This window comes from Mustela nigripes, chromosome 10 (assembly GCF_022355385.1).
Source record: "Mustela nigripes isolate SB6536 chromosome 10, MUSNIG.SB6536, whole genome shotgun sequence".
Classification (NCBI taxonomy): Eukaryota; Metazoa; Chordata; class Mammalia; order Carnivora; family Mustelidae; genus Mustela; species Mustela nigripes.
Genome location: NC_081566.1, coordinates 36,126,064 through 36,146,061, shown reverse-complemented (window position 1 = coordinate 36,146,061; position 19,998 = coordinate 36,126,064).

Below are 19,998 nucleotides of genomic sequence, written 5' to 3'. Positions count from 1 at the left end.
TCCTTCCAGCACTCCCCTCCTCTCCTGCTTTGCTGCGTTCTTCTCCATAGCACTCCATCAGCACCCACCACTGTTTCTGTAGAGAACTTATGTCTCTGCTTCTGCTTTCTTTCACCATAACAGACAATGAGCTGGAATGCAAGCCTCATGAAGGCAAGGCTATTGTCTGCTTGCTGCTTTCTTCCCAGAGAGCCTGTCACAAGGTAAGCCCTGGAAAACTGTTCAGTGAATCAAGGATTATGTTAAGTGATACGACTCTAGTTTGCAGCACATCTGTGTCTTAGGTAGTGCCCCCATATTGCCTTTAAAGCAAGAATGGCGAAAAGTCACTCTTACCATCTCTCCTCTTTGGATGGATATAATTATGATTTTCCTTCCTGATAGGATGATTATGGGTCAATTTAATGCTCAAATTTGTTACAACATCTCATTCACCAAAACAAAATAAAAACACTATCCAGTGATAAGAGTCTCAAGGCTCTACCCATGATCTGATACTTTAGTAGTAAATAAATGGTCCAAGATTAGCAAGTGGTCTTTCTTACTCCACTAATCCTTCTACTAACATTTATTATGCTCAGGCACAAAGATACAGTTCACAAAGACCACAGAAGATACTGTAACACTGTCTCTGGGTTTAAGAAGCCTGTATTCTTAGAGAGGAGAAATGAATTACATAGAGCACAGTGGTAAAATTATTACAAGACATGATAAAGTGGCAAATACGGTATCATAGACAGTATATGCTGTAGAATTAGAGATTTTCTGTGCCATTTGAACTAAGTGAAGCCTCTTGATGGCATTTCTGTGTATGAAAGTAGTGTTGGCTTTTATAATCTCAGTCAACTTTGATCAAATATGCCACGTAAACTTCAAAAACAAACCAAAAGAAAACAGTCGTGATCAGGATTGCAGAAACATCCCACAATACTACGTCTTATTAACCAGGGAGAAACAGGTAACTGCTCTTTGGACACTGAAAGATTTTAAGGAAGAAGGGGAAAAGGGCTGGGTACTGGTAAGAATGCCTTTGATTATATATACTCACTGTGTTTTAAATCTGGACAAGATTGTCAGTCCCGGAGGGAATTGACACAGGAGGCAAACTGTTATCTTGTAAAGTAAATGTGTGAGAGGGCAGAATGTTTCCTTAAATATTGCTTTCACGCTTGTGAACGGGCAATAGAGTTTTTGAGGTCTTTTGGGGGAAAAAAATTTTTCCTGTCTAATTTACTGGAATAAATACAAAACATTTGGCAAATTTCATAACATATTTACTGCGTAACCTACATGAACATAAGAAATAAAATGCTCAAATTATCTGGCCATGTAGAAAGAACCTTAGTCTTATTTAATTCAATTCTGTATCCATTGAGTGTTCATTACACAAAGGAAGTGATCCAAAATTTTTGATATTTCATGACACTGAAAAAAAATCATGTTTTTAAAGTGTTATCTTCTAAAACTAAGAGTTCCCTGCATATCAGTCCAACAGCTGTATTTCCTTTTTCTTTTTCTTTTAAAGATTTTATTTATTTATTTGAGAGAGAGAGAGAGAGCTGGCATGCACAAAAAAGGGGGAGGAGCAGAAGGAGATGGAGAAACAGGTTCCCGCCGATCCCAGAACCCTGGGATCATGACCTGTGCTGAAGGCAGACCCTTAACCAGCTGAGGCACCCAGGCACTCCTAACAGCTGTATTTCTAAAGACATTAATGACCAATGGGAATGTCAGGTTTGACACCCTGTCACCCGGTTGTGATTATGTGTGAACAGCTGGCCCATTTCTAGGCCCAGTACTTCCTCATGACTTTTAAGTCCTCACGTCCTGAGCCACATACATTCTACAATAGCCCTGGGAATTTTGCAATTTATCTCTGAAAATGGTTTGATACAACAATAGCTGTCAAATCTACTCAGACAATAGTGAGGTTTTTAGCACCTTTCATAAAAAAGTAGAATCTTAATGGTTTGTAGTAACTTCTACCAGGATCTGCTTTTATCACCTGAAAACCAAGCATTACAAAAATGTCGACACTTTGGTTCCTACAATGTAGCTCTATGGATATCATATTAGAGACTGTGGTGGCAGAAGGGAGTGTGGACTGGTTCACAGTACCCTCTGTCTTCCAGGAGGAGCCTCTCCTTTTCCCCAGGACCATTCTTCCTCTATCAGTGAGGCAGGCAGTAGAGAATGAAAAATCAATATGGACATAATTTGGCTCCCCCCCACACAAATGTTACTAACCCACCTTCTCTTATCTTAAGCCGCTCTCACTCAGTGCCCTATTTTCTCTCCACTTTCTGGCAATTTTATGTTCTTCCTTCCAGCCTGTTCTCTATACCTCCAGGTACCTCTTCTCCGCGGTATTCTTATTATAACCAGCCCCCTTTCTGATATTTTTCATCCTGCTCCACCCTCAGAATTCAGCTCTTCAACCCTTTCTAAATTCCTATAAAGCTAATTTTAAATCCTATGAACTATTTTTATAATAATTTCAGTTTGAAATGATTCTTCTATTTCATAAACACCCATAGCCATTATTGGCCATAAAATTGAAGTAGCAATCAACAATAGATAATAGATCATGATGTGTTTTTTCTATTTCTGGCTCCCATGATTTTTAAATACTGTATTTTTTTACTCAAATTTCTCTTATCTATTATGTGCACTTGCACAAAATTATAAATTTCTTGAAGACAGGAACCATGTCTCAATCGTGTATTTAATTCCCCAAAGCAGTGGTCCTCAAATTGTGGTTCCTGGGCCAGCAACATGAGTATTACCTTGGAATTGTTAGAAATGTAAATTCTTATGTGACACCAGGACCTTCTGAATCAGAAATTCTGGAGTAGAGGCCTACCAATCTGAGCTTTAACAAGCCTTCAGGTTATTCTGATGCTAAAGTTTAAGAACCAGTGCCCTAGAGCATCTAAAACAGTGCCCTGAACATACCATTATTTATTCAATCCACACTCACTCAATGAATATTTATGGGGTGCCTACTACATGCCAGGCATTTTGCTGGGGATATAGTGTAAAAGCAGAAATATCCCTGCCCTCATGAGTTTGTAGGCTACTTAGGAAGGCAGACATAATTAAGTAATCTCACAAATAAATATAAAATGGCAGCTGTCATAAGTTGTATAAAGGAAAGGCTATGAGGCTATGAAACCTTATAGTAGAGAATTGATCTTGTCTAGGCTGTGCTTCTGGAAAAGTGTCCCTTACACTAGAAATGAAGGATGAATATGTGTCTAACAGGTGCAGAGGGACTAATGCACATTCCAGACTGAAGGAACAGAATGTGTGCAAAGGCCTGTATTGAGGGAAAATGTAGCCCGTGTGACTGGAGCACAGAAAGTCAAGAAGAGCATGATGAAAGTGGGAGCTTCCATCCCAAGTTAAAAATTGGTCTTTGAAAAAAAAGAAGAAGAAGAAGCAATTTAAAGGAAGTGTAACCAAGAAGATGGGGGGAATGAGGGTGATGATGTGATTAGACCACAGAGGTGGCAAAGGTGCAGGTGGAGATGAAAAATATTTTGGAATAAAAAGTGATGCAACATGATGATGGGTTGGAGATGAGAGATGAAGAAAGCTAAGTGTGAGGATTAATCTAGGGTTTCTGGCTTGCATAATGGGTAAATGATAGTGCCATTCCCTAAAATTTAAAAAAAAAAAAAAAGCAGATCAGTTGACATACAAGAGAGAAGATGAATAAATTACTATGGATGACTCCTGAAAACACTGGAGAGTCCATGGAATTCTTCTACAGATGGAAGAATTATATATAGGATAGGTAAACCTCCTTTACAGGGGAGGAATAAGCTGGCATTCTGATGTGGCTAGGTCTGTCTGTTTTAGCGAGAGTTGATGTAGTCCTGTCTGATAGATTATATTTCTTAAGAAATGAACCAGGTCATCTGCATACAAAGAGTAAGATGTGCAGATGGGTGGTGTCATGGAGGAGGTGATATAGAGGTTTGACAAGACTGGAGCAGATCTGAATTGTTTCAGAGGGTAAGAGATTCGTTTATCAGAGGAATCCTTGGACTACCAGGAACCAGTGAGGTTTCCATTGTGAATTTATCACAAAATCTATCTGACCTAGTATGCAAATCTCTCCAACAGAGCTCAGCTGTTTTATTGTGGCCATGGGAAAAAAAGCATAGTGAGGCTCATCCAAGTCTGAATGTTTGTCACTCAAATGTGATGAAAAGACGGAGTGAAGGAACTTAGAGTATTAACAAAAGTGTATGGATGAGCTAATGAATGAATGATGAGTGATGAAAGAATTCTATTCCATAAATATTTTAAATTTAGTTCCTTGAACATTTGCGTATGAAAAGAATCATAACCAGACCATATTTCATGTGCTTGTGTATCATAGTAACCTTACACTACTTCATCTAACCTTGCTTGAAGGCAGCCCTCATCTAACTATTCCAACATTTGCTTAGGATTTTGGCTGTCACCTCCCCTCTTCCTATATTCCATCTGATGAGCCAAAATTGCAGTGAACTTGACTTTAACATCAGGGGCTGACCCTGGGGAAAGGTTCCAGGATCTCATTACTGGTGACCTGATTGGGAATGAAAGGGCTGGAGTTATGCCAGTGGCATTGATAGAAGCCACCATGCCTTTTCTTGTGCTGCCTGTATTTCAGCAGGGGTTGCAACCAGCCTCTCTATCAGCCTCACCTGGGTGATATGTATCTTCACGCTGAGTGAATAAAAACAGGAATATGGCCCTGGGAAAGTCAGGAAGAAAGAATGGAGGGAAGTCAAGGAGGAAAGAAAGAAGGGAGGGAGGGGAGAGATCAGGAACTCAACAGGCCAGAAATCATACAAAAATTCATTAAGAAATTACATGAAAGGGGCACCTGGGTGGCTCAGTGGGTTAAAGCCGCTGCCTTCCGCTCGGGTCATGATCTCAGGGTCCTGGGATCGAGCCCCGCGTCAAGCTCTCTGCTCAGCGGGGAGCCTGCTTCCTCCTCTCTCTCTGCCTGCCTCTCTGCCTACTTGTGATCTCTGTCTGTCAAATAAATAAATAAAATCTTAAAAAAAAAATTACATGAAAGTACAAAAATGCAAGTTTTTTTGTATGCTCAGTTCTTCTGTCCTTTTCCTTTTTCTGATTTCTGCATTGTGAATATCCAAGTAAGAATTATTTTTAACAGAGAGAGAAGGAAGAATAGCCCAAGTAGTGAGGCATTTTCAAGTAAATGCAGAAATTTGGTTGGGGGGAGGGAGCATTCGGCATTCATGTTATGGTTTCCAGACTCTGCAAAAGCCATCACAAACTGGACCCTCATTTCATGACCACTGGGCCCTGCTAATCCAAATTGCACAGTGATCTGGGCACATCCTGACTCATCTTCAGGAGTAGAAACATCACAAGGTAGGATTATCCAGAAAAAACCTCATCCTCCTTCTCCATGAGAATCTCCCAACCTCAGTGACTATGACACCTGCTCTCCCTACATCCTCATTTGGGGAATACAAAAGGGTGGTGGGTGTTATCTCTTTTCTCAACTCTTGGATCTCTGGTCTTGCTTACCACCCTCATCTCAGTCTCCAAACTTCTTCTTCATCCCTACATTTCATTTTTACTTACTGGAGATCTAATCATTATCATACCATTTTGTTCTTATGTAGATTTCCTAAAGAATGCTTTTCATTGAAACAAAACTCAGAAAAAATTTCTATGAAAGGGTATCATGTCATAGCTTCAAAAACCAAAATATAAGAACTCAAAGAGTACTACAGGTATTATAGGATGATCACTTTTCAAATTCCTGGTGGACATTCATGTAACCAAATGGGGACAGAACAGCAGGAAGTTTGAGACAGAAACAACAATTAACTTGCTTGAAAAGGAAATTTCACTATTTTATAACCTTTAGAATACCTGTTCTCAAACATTTGGTCTCACACTTAGACTCTCTTTTTAAAGAGATTTTATTTATTTATTTGTTTGTTTCAGAGAGAGAGAGAATGAGTGGGGGGAGGGGCAGAGGGACAAGCAAACTCCCTGCTGAATGCAGATACCAACAAGGGGCTCCACTCTGGGCTCTATCGCACAACCATGAGATCATGACCTGAACTGAAGTCAGACATCTAACTGACTGAACCATCCAGGCACCGCTCAGTCTTAGACTCAATATTTGCTGAGGAACCCAAAGAACTTTGATTTTTACAGGTTATTGATATCAATATTTACTGTATTCGAAATGAAAATGGATTTTCATAACTGCTTCTGTTTTCAGTCTGTTACAATGTGTTGTTTTGCTTACAGTATATGAAGAAAATATGATCTTATTAGGGTATGTAATTGGAAAAGAGAGGAATATTTTAATTGTTTTTCAAATCATTATGAATAGCCTGATAACACCAGAGCTTGACAATGGTAGTTTCTTAAAAGTTAGCTGCAATAGGGGATCTGGAAACGTGACCATGAACTTCTCATACTCTGTACACTCATGAGAAAATAAAAGTGAAAATGGCAAGTAACATCTTAGTAGTATTATGCAAATAATGGTGACCTTGTGGAAGCCCTGAGACTCCCTTGGGAACCTCCAGTGGTCCTAGCACCATACTCTGAGAACAGTTGTTTTAGAATCTCCACAAGGAGATTTTATGACACTGAATGGAATAGATAGATTTAACTGTAATATAATGTGTATTATCACCTCCATCTCTGAAAGACATGCGTTTCACTGCCTGGAAACTGTAATAGTTTTGCAGAGCATTAAAATCAAAAGGAACATTGGGAGATCATCCCAGTGAGATAATTTGTCTTTAGGATGAGGAAACTGTTAAAGAAGTCAAGGCTAAGTTAAATGGTAAACCTGAAGCCACTCTGGTATTTGGGGAGAGACAAACAAACAAACCATCTCCTTTGTGAATTGCGGAAAGAAAACTGGGAACCTTGATTGTATAGAGTATTTTCATTGCCTCAGTTACTCTTATCTCACATCCCAAAGAGAAAACAACACACCTTTATGTTACTACCATTCTTTAAATCCTAGAGGAGCAAAAATCCTTTTTTTTTTTTTAATTCATCTCATTTTCCAGCCAGACCCATTGATTTTATTTTTTTTAAGATTTTATGTATTTATTTGACAAAGAGACATTACAAGTAGATGGGGAGGCAGGCAGAGAGAGAGAGAGAGAGAGAAGCAGGCTCCCTGCTGAGCAGAGAGCCCCATGTGGGACTCAATCCCAGGACCCTGAGATCATGACCTGAGCAGAAGACAGCGGCTTAACCCACTGAGCCACCCAGGCACCCTGTATGTCTGATTTTTTTTTTTTTAAGATTTTATTTATTTATCAGAGAGCGGGGGGAGAGAGTGAGCACAGGCAGACAGAATGGCAGGCAGAGGCAGAGGGAGAAGCAGGCTCCCTGCTGAGCAAGGAGCCCGATGTATGTCTGATTTTAAAAGAAACTATCTTAGATTTATGAATGGCAGACAAACTAAAGGGAAAATATGAGAAAAAAAATAAGCAGAACAGTTTTTAATAATCATTTTAGTCTCTGAAAATACTGCCTTTGGACTTGTACAGTCCACAGCCTGTGTAGCCATATGTGGCATTCCTGTCTAAGCTTCCAACAACGATAAAATGTTTATGAAAAAGCACAATGCAAAATTACCCCTTCCAGATGATCACAATGTTTTGAAAACATAACATTCCTATATGTTTTGTCCAGCAGAGACTCATTCCCAGTCTTACTTCTCTGAGTCTCTTAACCCACCATATTTGAGGAAACAATCCCATCACACCATTAGTTTATAGTGAGTCCATTGGAATTAAAACTGATCACGTTTCTTTCACATTTACTGCTGCTTAGCTGTGTTCAGTCTTCCCATTTCTTTCTCCTCAGACTCCCCCCAAACTCCCAGAGTCCAAGAGTTTTCAGACCGTGTTTTACCAAAACTATGTTTGCCAAAACACAGATGCTTTGGGGAGAGGAGGCAAGGAATAGAAAGGGAGTCCCCCATTCTTCCACTCCCACGTCAACCAGAACAGATTTTATCTTATATACGAGGGATTCTGGTAAGATTCTATTTGATGGAAGTATTATATGGTAAAATAAATTTAAACATAACCACCATAGTTTGTAATTGTGCAGGACGATATTAGGACCTACATGTGGCTTTTTATCTTCTTTCTACTACATTTTATCTCTTGGGTTAAAACCAACCTTCCAATCTCTAAGGATCTTTTCAATTCTGATTTTCCCATGGACTGTACTTTCTGTCCCTCCCAGCTTTGTGCCATCTGCAAGTGTGATTAGCTTGACAGCTCTGTCCTCAAACTAATTCAGTAATATAAATGTTGAAAAGAACAGTCTTTGAAAAAGCCCCTAGCCACCTCCCTTGGGGTATATTAATTCATTAATTGGTACTCTCTGGGACTGGATTTTTTAAATCAGTTATCAATCTGCATGGCTATATATAATGGCTCTCCCACCTTGAGCCCAAATTGAGATTCAAATATGTTGAATCATGTCTGGCAAAAGGCATAGGGCTAATAAGAGTAGATTTGCTGGAGTTAGTTGTCTAAGGACTTCTGTTTGGGGCTGAAGGGGGAAGAAGGATTGTGTCCAGATGCCTGGGAGTAAAGGGGGAGGGGGTTAATATGAAAATGGTATCCCCCCCCCCCACAGTCCTGTGTCCTGGTATCAAGGTCAGGCCAGAAGAGGCCACAGGCAGAAACGGAGGGAAAGACTGTACAAGGGGGTTCCTATAGCACTAGTCAAGTCCCAAGTGACAAGTGCACCAGTGAGTGGGGAGGAAGACATTCTCCTCCTTTGGAAACATTCAGGAAATTGCGCCTTTGACACAAATGTCCTGTTCTCATGGTGGGTACGCTTGCATGGCTTTATAAACAGAAGACACCCAAGGAAACCAGAACAGAAGGGGAGAACATTAGTGCACCTCCTATTATGTACCCGACAGACTGATAAATTAATATGTCTAAAAACATCCCCTGGGGACTCCCAGATGTTTCTAGAAGGGGGTGTTAAGAGACCAGTAGAAGTCCTTTAGAAACACAATGTGGGTAAACATTGAGATTTGGATGTTTGAAGTTAATGTGATGTCTCCATAGCCCCAGACTGACGAGGCCTGGGCAGATGCAGAAATATACATTTCATTATTCAGTACACATTTCACCCCAAAGCATATTAATATTTTACTGAACCCCAAACGCATCCTTCCAATGTCCATCTTAGTTTTTGCTACATTCTAAAAGATTCCTGACAGCTGTTGAGGTGAGTTCTGTGGGAAGAAGCACCTCTATACAGTTGCTATTTCTTGCTTCTTGTTTAAGTTCCTGCCTTTCAGAGCTACTATACCCCTTACCAATCTACAGAAATGTCCCCATCACAGAAGTTATGGAACAAAGGTTGGTGGAATCCTAACAAAGGTTGGTGATGAACGTTATCGAAGAAAGTATCTAAGCCTGTGTTTTCTTTCCAAATTCACATGATCACTTGACAATAATTATGAAATAACAGATTTCAGACCTCTTGCATGGAGTGAGGATGGGATCAAACCTTCCCCTCCTTTTTTAGCAAGGTCTCCAGGTGAGCCTTATGATCAGGTAAGTTTAGAAACAGAGTGGCCTTTCTTTCTTACAGCTGTTGAAACTAATACCAGCTCTGTTCAAGTGATTCATGCAGGGTCACATATTCACTTAACATTTCCCTCCTTCCAACTGCCACAGAGAATCACTTTTGTACCTCTCCACACTTAACAAAATCTGTAACAGGATCTCAGGACTGGAGCCAAAATTGTGGTTTTCGAATCCCCCAGATCCCATGGCAAGGCTCAGGGTTGTTGTGTCCGAAGAGGTTGGAGACCATGACAGAACTACAAACTCCCATATACCTTCTTTTTGCCACCCAAACAAGCCTTGTTCTTACTTGTTTTATGTACTCAGTTCTGTGAAAAACCTTAACAAGAAAGCTTTTGATGCCTAAAAGAATTTGAGAGTAACTGATTTAAAATATTCCCATCTGCAAACTTGATCATACTTTTTTTTTAGAAAACACAGAAATTGATCATACTTTTAAAAATTTCACCTACCACCTTGAGGCACGTGGGTGGCTCAACTGATTGAGTGTCTGACTCTTGGTTTCAACTCAGGTAGTGATCTCAGGATGGTGGGGTCAGCCCCCAGGGGGCTTTGTGCTCTGTGCGGAGTCTGCTGGAATTATCTCCCTTTCCCTCTCCCTTCCCTCCTGCTCCTCCCCCTACCACTCCCCCTGTTCTCTGGCTCTCTCTATTTCTCTCTCTTTTAAATAAATAAATAAAATCTTAAAAAAAAAAAAGTTCATCTTCTAAAAAAAAGAAGAAATGCTTCAGAGCCTCTTATTTCAATGTTCATTAGCCTTTGTTGCTGATAACACCTACATATATTTCTCTAAAGTTCACATTTACTTTATTAATGGAAAAGTAACCAATAGTATACTGATCACTACTTAATCTCAAAAAGTTCATGTTTAATAAGGACTATTAGCGTGGATCTGGTAGAGGAAATTAATTTCTGTTTTCTATTGTGAAGAATACCAAAACCAACAGCCATCCTCGGAAAATAATAGAACCTATAAACACCAGAGAGCTGTGGCTTCTGGGAGAGGAAACAACATGCCACCGTCTTTACCATGGGGATTCTCAACCAGAATGAGGGAGCTGGTGGAGGCTAGGTTGCGAATACTGCAAAGGTTTGATGCCAAACCTGGATGTATGTGTAAAATCTGTTTTTGCTCTGCATCTATATATTGATAAGATGATGCTGGTGGTGGTTAGAGGTTTGTGAAGCCAGGTACACTTGGTGCCGGCAAGAGGAGAAAACGTAGCTTAACACTCATTTGGCACCAAAAAAAAAAAAAAATATATATATATATATGAAAATGCAGAATTTCCCTCAAGAATGTATAAGAAAGTCTGGTCAGGACAGTACACAATCCAAGACTCAGGCTAGAAGGATAGTCAAGTGAAGGGCGCAAAAACTAAATGACTTTGTCTCAGTGTAAGGCGTTATGATTCAGTAGTGTGATTGTGTTGTCATCATTAGTGATTAGTGCTCTTTAGGTTTTTTAATTCTTTTCAAGTGCACCTTCAAAAAGTAGGAGTGGTAAGTGCTCTTAATAAAATGGAAAGAACTTCTGTAGTAACATAACCAAATGGCTTAGGGCAAGGAGATCCTGTGCTTCCCAATCACGGCCCCAGGACTGGTCCCTTGAGTGCTCTCCGTTTCAGAAATGTATAATGATGATAGGTTGTTTGTTGTATGCTCCGCTATATGCCATACTATATGCTCATCATTCTGGAGAGGTCAACTCCAAGAAACACTTATTGATCTTAAAGAAGGAAAGTAAGACTTGAGCAACACCTGCTAGACCCACAGCTGTAACCCTTCCCCTGAATTCCATCATCAAGAATTAACAGTGCTGGTAGTAATTCATAGTTAAAGCTGCTTTGTCCTCTAGAGTTCAGGTCAAAATGACTTCATAAACCTATTCTATCCACTATGTGTACATCACAACTCAATTTTAAAAAACACTTACCAAACAATTGCTATTTTCCTAGCACCTTTAGAAAGACAATGGAAATATAAGACATCATCCCTTTTCTGAAGAAAAGTATAATATTTGAGGGAGACATAAAAAATAAGTAGACATGCAATGTGTATATATTGAAGACCTAACATTACTCATGTCGAATGTATGAGACATACAGTGAGTTATACAGTGGTCAGACAGGAAGACATCAGTCACCACAAATGTTGGTGGGAATGCAGACTGGTGCAGCCACTATGAAAAAAAGTATGGAGATTTTTCAAAAAGTTAAAAATAGAATTACCCTATGATCCAGTTGTCACACTACTGGGTATTTACCCGCAAAACACAAAAACACCAATACAAAGGGATACATGGACCTTTATGTTTATAGCAGCATTGTTTAAAGCAGCCAAATTATGGAAGGAGCCCAAGTGAGTGTCCATCAATAGATGAATGGATAAAGATGTGGTACGTATAATGGAATATTATCCGGCCATAAAAAAAGAATGAAATCTTGCCATTTGTAATGACATGGATGGAGCTAGAGAGTGTAATACTGAGTGAAAAACATCAGAGAAAGATGAATACCATATGATTTCATTCATATGTGAAATTTAAGAAACAGAACAAATGAGCAAAGGAAAAAAGAGAGAAAAACAAACCAAGAAACAAACTCTTAACTATAGAGAACAAATTGATGGTTACTAGAGGGGAGGAGGTGGAGGGCTCGGTGAAACACGTGATAGGGCTTAAGGAGGGCACTTGTGATGAGCACTGGGTGTTGTATAGAATTGAGTCACTAAATTGTACACCTAATGCTAATATAACACTGCATGTTAGCTATACTGGAATTAAAAAAATAAATAAAGATTTTATTTATTTCACAGAGAGAGTAAAAGAGCAGGAGCGTGGGGAGGGGCAGAAGGAGAGGGAGAAATAGACTCCCTGCTGAGCAGGGAGCCCAGATAGGGCTTGATCTCAGGACCCTGAGATCATGACCCTAGCCAAAGGCAGACTCAACCAACTGAGCTACCCAGGCGCATCTGGAATTAAAATTTGTTAAATAAATTTTTTTAAAGTGCTAATGAAGACAATTTTCATGGAGATACAATTAGAATCATTTGAAGAAATGATAGTTTTGAGATTCAAAGCAGTTACCATTTATTAAGCGTTTCTCATGTCCCAGGTACCACACTATGAGCTTTAACGAAATTATTATAATTTTGCAAAAAATACCAGACTGGAAAAGAACATAGGAAAAAGTTTTGTAGATGTTATGTGATGCTTTGGGGATACTAGATGATTTTATTTCTTCTAAAATGTTGATTTATTGGTGTTATATATGAAATAAATAATGAAGAAAAAAGAATTTGTAAGATTTAAGCAGATAAGAAGTCACAAAAAATATTTTATGACTGGAGAAGATATGGTGTGCAAAACTGTGATGGTGAGAATACCCCTGCGATACTGACAATGAAGGATTAGTGTTGGGAAGGAATGAGAAGTAAACTGAGAAAGTATGACAGTCATATTATGAAGAATCTTAACTGTTTCCGTGAGTTTATATTTAATCATATATACCATGAGATCCATTAAAATTCCTGAGGAAGAAGGTGTCACGGAAAGATGATATTTTGAAAGATGACCCTTGTCACATATGGTAAGGATTCTGAGTAGAAAGAAGCAAGAAGCAAAGGGACCCACAAAGCTGTAATGGCAGTATCAGAAAGGTGGACAAATCGGGGCTTGGACTAGAATCTCGGGGGCAGAGGTAGACTATGAACTCAGGTCTGCCTGTCCAAAAACTGATTCTGCTTCTTCTTACACCTGTCACATATGGCTGGAACCAGAAAGAATCTTGGAGACTGTCTATGCTTCACAACTCCTCAAACTCTTCCATCTAGGTATTCCTAAGAAACTGGGGTCTACCTGCAGACCATAATGTTCTTTGAAGTAGATTTTATGTTCCCAATTCAAATAACACTTATTTTCTCCTGTTGTGTATCTCTTTGGTTTTAATATGCAATTCACATTTTAAAATGTTTTCAAGTAAAACTAATGATAGGTATATTCTATTCCAGTTACATGTGGACTGTGAAAGCTCTCCTCCAGATCCTCCAAATAAATGATAACAAGGCTCTTTTTAAATCCCCACAGAGAGAGTTCACCATCTTCTAGGTTATATGATTTTACATTAGTAAGAAAGTGATTTCAATAATTCATTTAAATATAATCTTTTTAAAAATCCCCAGCCTGGGGCGCCTGTGTAGCTCAGTGGGTTAAAGCCTCTGCCTTCGGCTCAGGTCATGATCCCAGGGTCCTGGGATAGAGCCCCGCATCAGGCTCTCTGCTCATCAGGGAGCCTACTTCCTCCTCTCTCTCTGCCTGCCTCTCTGCCTACTTGTCATCTCTGTCTGTCAAATCAATAAATAAAATATTTTAAAAATAATAATAATAAAAATAAAAATAAAATCCCCAGCCATTAGAAATACTCTTAGGGCACAGAAATGAGGAAGCAAAACAATAATTGAAATATCTTATGACCTCCTACAGAGAATATCTTCTCCCATGCTAAGAAAACGTAGTTCCAGTGAGTATAGTGGTGGAGGGTATGGCAAAAAGAGGTAGATCAAGAGGGTTGACCAAAGACATGCCATAAAGAAAGGATAAATAGGATTTGGTAACAGAATGGTATAAAATAATTTGTAAAGGAAAGTGCAATGGAAAAATCGCTAACTCGATGATTCTCAGCCTGCATGACCCACCGGGAGAAGAGTCCTATCATTACCAGAAATGGAAAAAGTCCGGAAGGACATTTGGCCAAAGAGAAGAAAATGTGTTCAATTTTATTTATGCTGGGCTGCAACGAACAGAACAGTCAGGTGGAAATAACCAAAGAAGTATATTTAGAGTCATCACTAAAAAGTTGAACCTTGAAGAAAGAATGCAGTTTTGAGAGAAGCAAGCAGAGGGGAGAGGCGGTGCTGGCCTGTGATGGGCTCGCTCTGAGTCAGCAGAGCCGGCGAGAGAAGCAGCAGGTGCGCTGCCTGTGGCAAGTGCCAATCAGGGACATCGTTTCAAGGACATGCAAGTAATAAGGGGTGTAAAAATCTGGCAGGAAAGCAAATGTGAATAAAGACAAGGAAAATGCCATGATTTGGATAAGAAAAAGATCATTGCTAACTTGAAGGAAAAGGGTTTCAATAGTGTCATGGGAATAGAACTGAGATGAAAGAGAATTTCAGAGGAACGAGTGTGAGCAACTGATGAGCTAAGGAGAAGCTGTGAACATTTATAGAAAATTCCATTAAGGGGGCGCCTGGGTGGCTCAGTGGGTTAAGCTTCTGCCTCTGGCTCAGATCATGATCTCAGGTCATGATCTCAGGGTCCAGGGATCAAGCCGTGAATTGGGCTCTCTGCTCAGCAGGAAGCCTGCTTCCCCCTCTCCCTCTGCCTGCCTTTCTGCCTACTTGTGATCTCTCTCTCTGTCAAATAAATAAATAAAACCTTTTAAAAAAGAGAAAGAAAGAAAGAAAATTCCATTAATTAAAAGCGGTCAGTGTTTTGTAACCTTTGTAATGTTTCTCCGCGGAATATAAATTTCACTAACAATGCAGCAGTGATAGATAAAAGGTTTTAGCAGTGGCCATATTGCTGCAATGATACATTTTAGCAATTGTTTTTTTCTTTAATAAATAAATAAATAGTAAAAAAGCAAATCTGCCGAGCTTTAAACTGAAACTCTTTTGAGGTCCATACTTTCCTGAGAAGGGCCCACAGTCGTCTGAACTAAAAAACGATACATGTCTGTCTGAGTGCTCTCTGTTTCAACTGAAAATAATAGTAATAAATGGAAATTTGAACCACACAACCTAGTAAGGCTCTTTCCAGCACAGAGAGTGATTCCGTGAGTTTATCCATATCTGAGCCAAAACGCAAACAAAAACAAAGCCCATGGTGATCATCTTTACTAGTAATACATTCCAATGCGAGGTACTCCAGAAAAAGAATACCAGAGTTGAAACCACATGCTTCATAGTGCAACACTTAATAGGTTTTCAGGCTACTGAAGGTGCATATACGGTGACAGGTCTTGGGAAGCCTCAGAATCTAGCTCAGTCCATGATATAACATGCATATTTAGCCTAGCATAGTATATGCTTGTGTGTACATATACACAGTAGATGGGCCGATTTATATTTCTTGTTCACTAATGAAATCAAGAGGGTTCAATCACCTTAACACACTAGTAAGCTCAATTTAAACCAAAACTTCCTCTTTGAATTGTAAAAGAAATGTTTGTTTCTAATGTGCCTCTTTTAATAAATGAAGAAAATTAAACTACTCATTCCAAGGAAATCTGCCCTTTGCTGCTGTTATGGTTGTTGATGTTGATATGCTAGCCTTTGTCAAACTTTGTTGAACAGAAAAGTTCAAAACAGCAACATGATTCTAGTAAAGAACAAAGTTATGGCCCAAGCTCTGTGAAGACAGAACCTACACAGAATCTAGAAAGATTATTGGGATTAGTGGGAATACTTCCAGGAGCATGGCTCCATGTTCAGTTAAAAAGAAGGCCTATTACAATATCTCCAACTGACAGAAAATTACCATTATTTTGATCTTTTGTTTTGCTTTTAATTAAGAATTGATTTACGAGAAATGAGCCTTCTTTCTTAAAAATATATATCTTTTCATGGCTGTTAGAAAATATACAAAACATACACAGACACTGACTGGTGATACTTAAGAAGAAAATTAAATTAAAAGCTATATTAGAACCCTTGGAGATACAAAGATCTCATTAAAATATCCAGAAGGAGACTGCATATGTATGCGTGCTGAAATAATAAAGTAACTACGTAGTTATATTTATAAAATAAGTTGTCCCAGATTATATCATAGAAAAATACCATCATTTAATTATTCACATCATAACATTTTGGAGGTTTTCATAGCTCTTTAAAATTCCTGCAGAGCCCCTAGGTCAATCTGGTAAGATGCTGCAAATATTATATTTAAGATAGTTCTCCACTCTATTTTCCTTCTGAAAAACCACTCCTGAATTCAAACAGCTTTAGCTGCTTGAAATGGTGAAATACCTCTGTGCTTTTCAAAAATCACATTTCATAAAGGGCATTTATTCTATAGAATTAAAGTTTACTGAATAATAAATATAACTTTAAATGATGCAAGCTGTCAAAACCCTTGAATGTCAAAGTTGAAGCAGATAGCCCCACATGATTTTTGCTACTTCAGAGAAGGAAAAGAAGCAGAATGGGAAATACATAAAAACAACTTCACCTTTGAATTTCTTCGTCTTTATATATTTGTCATAAATAACAATTTAAATATCCTTTGAGGTTAATATTTTCTGGTTCAGTGGGAAAGTACTGGAAAAAATTAATATATTCATGAATAATATGAGGCAACAGAGACTGGACCATCTTATTTGTAACAAATTTTATTTTCAAATAACCATAAAAGGTATCCAGTTACTCTTCAGATTAATTTATAAGATCATGCAAGATGTAAACAAGAAGTTCCAAAGGAAAAAAAATTGTTCCTGACAATTCTAATATGTGAAGAAAAAGTACACAGAAACGCACACCAGGAACTTTCTAATACCTGGATCCTTATTCTTGCCTGCTTTTTGTCATTTCAGCACAAGATAAATGTAGTGCAAAGAAGCAAAAATTAATAATCCAAGGGGAAAAAAACTTGTTAATGTGATGCAGGATAAAGGTGGGTTTACTATATTAATATTCACAAAGAAACGTTGGAAGTGGGAAGTAATATAGGATAAAAATAACTATTTTTCAGCACAGATAAAAAGAAATTTCATTGTGGTGATTATATTGCTACTTACATCATATTCATAGACTTTTCCTTGAGTACCATGCACAGTTCTGAGCTTTTTTTTTTTTTTTTTTTGCTTTTTCTTTCTTTTGCTTTGAAAACAGGTTAAATAAAAAGATAATTTTCCCAGAGGGCATTCAAAATAATATATTAACTTAGAATGATAATATATTTTTAAAATAAGGTAAATGGTAATATTACTCTGAAAAAAATGTTGGAAGGGCAGAGTAGGTAATATAAAAATGTTTCAGAATCAATGGCACACCATAAAGAAAATAACTTCTGTTTTCACATTGGCTGTAAAGCAAAGGACTGTGGCTTTACATCCGAGAGGTTTTATTTATTTGAATATTCAGAGTTGGTTCCCAATTGCTAAAAATATAAAATCCGAAAGGCCAATCCAGAGTTTATCTATGTATGGTTTCAAAGACCATATAATGCCGTTTCTCTAATTTGGAATAAGTCCCAGGGTCCTTATTTGATCCTTGTGTCTAGAGACGATACACGTAAAAAGTTTGGAATCACCTTGAGAGTACACAAACTCTCTACCAGTAAAGCTAGCTTTTGTTTAAAGCATAGTTGAACCCTAAATAACAAAACTCCATACCAAATTAGGTGTTTATATTTATCTTTTATGGCAACGGTATGCTCCCTAGTATTCTCCTTAAGAGCCTAGAATGACACGATTCCACGTTTCCATTCCAGAACTTCCCACTTCTAACACTTTTCTCCATGATGCTCTTTGCAAGCATGCTGAAACGGAAAATGAGATGATAGGAATATGTGGTTTATAAAATGCTTTGACTTCAAAGAAAAGTTATTGTAAAAGAATGTGCTGTGGAGTCTACAGGGGTTTTGTTAAATAAAGCTATCTATTTTTTAGGTGATGAAAAATCACCCAGGTCTTAAAAGTGTTTGCTTTGGGTCCTTTATTATGGAATTTTATCCTTATTTGAGGTATGAAAAGCCTACCTACTCTGTAAGTCAACATGAAGGGGGCCACTCAACCCAAACTGACAGATGCTAACTCTGTAAAGCTTTTTTTGCCCGAGATCAATTTGCCAGAAGTTAGACTAACCCAGGCACCTGGGAGGTAGAAACTATGAAAATTTAGTACCTTGCTCGCTTCTGAGAAGTCCACATCCTTCTCTTCCATGCCCAAAAATAAATGTGTGGTTTCCCAGAATGAAAAACCGTGGTACATCACAGGAAAGCATGACAGACCTTCCAACTCTCTCCATCGCAAGCTTTTCTTCTCTTCCCACTCACATAATGAGTGCTCCTTTCTTTTACTTTTTAAAAATGTGCCTGTTTCAAATTTGTATTATTTTTTTCAGATGTCTAATTGCAGTTATGTTCTTTCCCTTTTTGGTCTCCTCCTGCATTTCACATACCAGACAAATATTTAAAGGTCTGTAAAACCAGGCGAGTCTCCAAAATATTTCTAACCGAAACTACCATAGGTGATAGCACAGGGAGAGAAGGCAAAGCTGTAGGACAAGGATTTGAATAAACGCGGTGGAAATGTTTTGGAAAATCTATTTAAGTTGCTATTGCCATGGATGAGGTTTCAATGAGGCATAAACATTCAAGTTACTGACAAAACCAACATGTTTCATGATCCTTCAAAATAGTCTACTTGTCATGGTGCATTGCTTTTTTTCTTTTTTTATTATTGGTAAGTTGCTCTCTCTTTTTAAATTTTTTTCCCTTTTTTAGCATTCAGGAAGTGAAAGCATTTAAGAAAACATTCAAAGTTCTGAAAATACATGTAAGTGAAATATTTAATGTCTGTCATTCATAAAAGTTACATCATTTACATAGGGTTCATTTGTATATAATAAAAATTTCATCATACTGAAAAATTTTCTGGAAAGTTATATGTTAATTTGTTTAACATATGCTTTGGATATACAGCTAAATAAGAATCGTTAAAAAATTCTTTCTTCAAATATTCCCTTTAACAATTAAAAAAACCTCATTCTTACATATTTGTTTTTCTTTCCACTTGCTCCTTTGTTTGTAATATCATATGTAATTTGAACTATGCAAAGATTGGATCTTTTCATAGTTCAGGATATATTTGTATACTTCAATAAATTTGCTCATTGCATAGCAAACATGTAAACTTACAGAGGATCTATAAATTTTAACCTAATAATCTAAAAACATTGCTGAAATTTTATAGGATAGTTTACTCTAAGGTTTATTTTTTGTTGTAACTTATGTTTGCTTTTTTTTTTAATTTTTAATACATGGGTCAATTGAATACAACAAACAAAAAATCATGAAAAGTTAAAAACCAACTAGGTCCTTTTATCCTAGACTATCAGAATTTCGCTTCATTAGATTGTTTGGACTTTTTTTCCCTAAGTATCACAAGTTTGAAATGTACGTGCTGCCTCTTAAGACAGTATTCAAAAGGAATTTCAACAGTGTGTATTTAACATAAAGTTAACTATGTTTGCATCAAATAAAATGTTTATTAATGAAAGCTATTTATCATACAAGAAACAGCAAAGATAAGTCATCATACAGAGATGTACACTAGAAGTGACAGATGTAAAA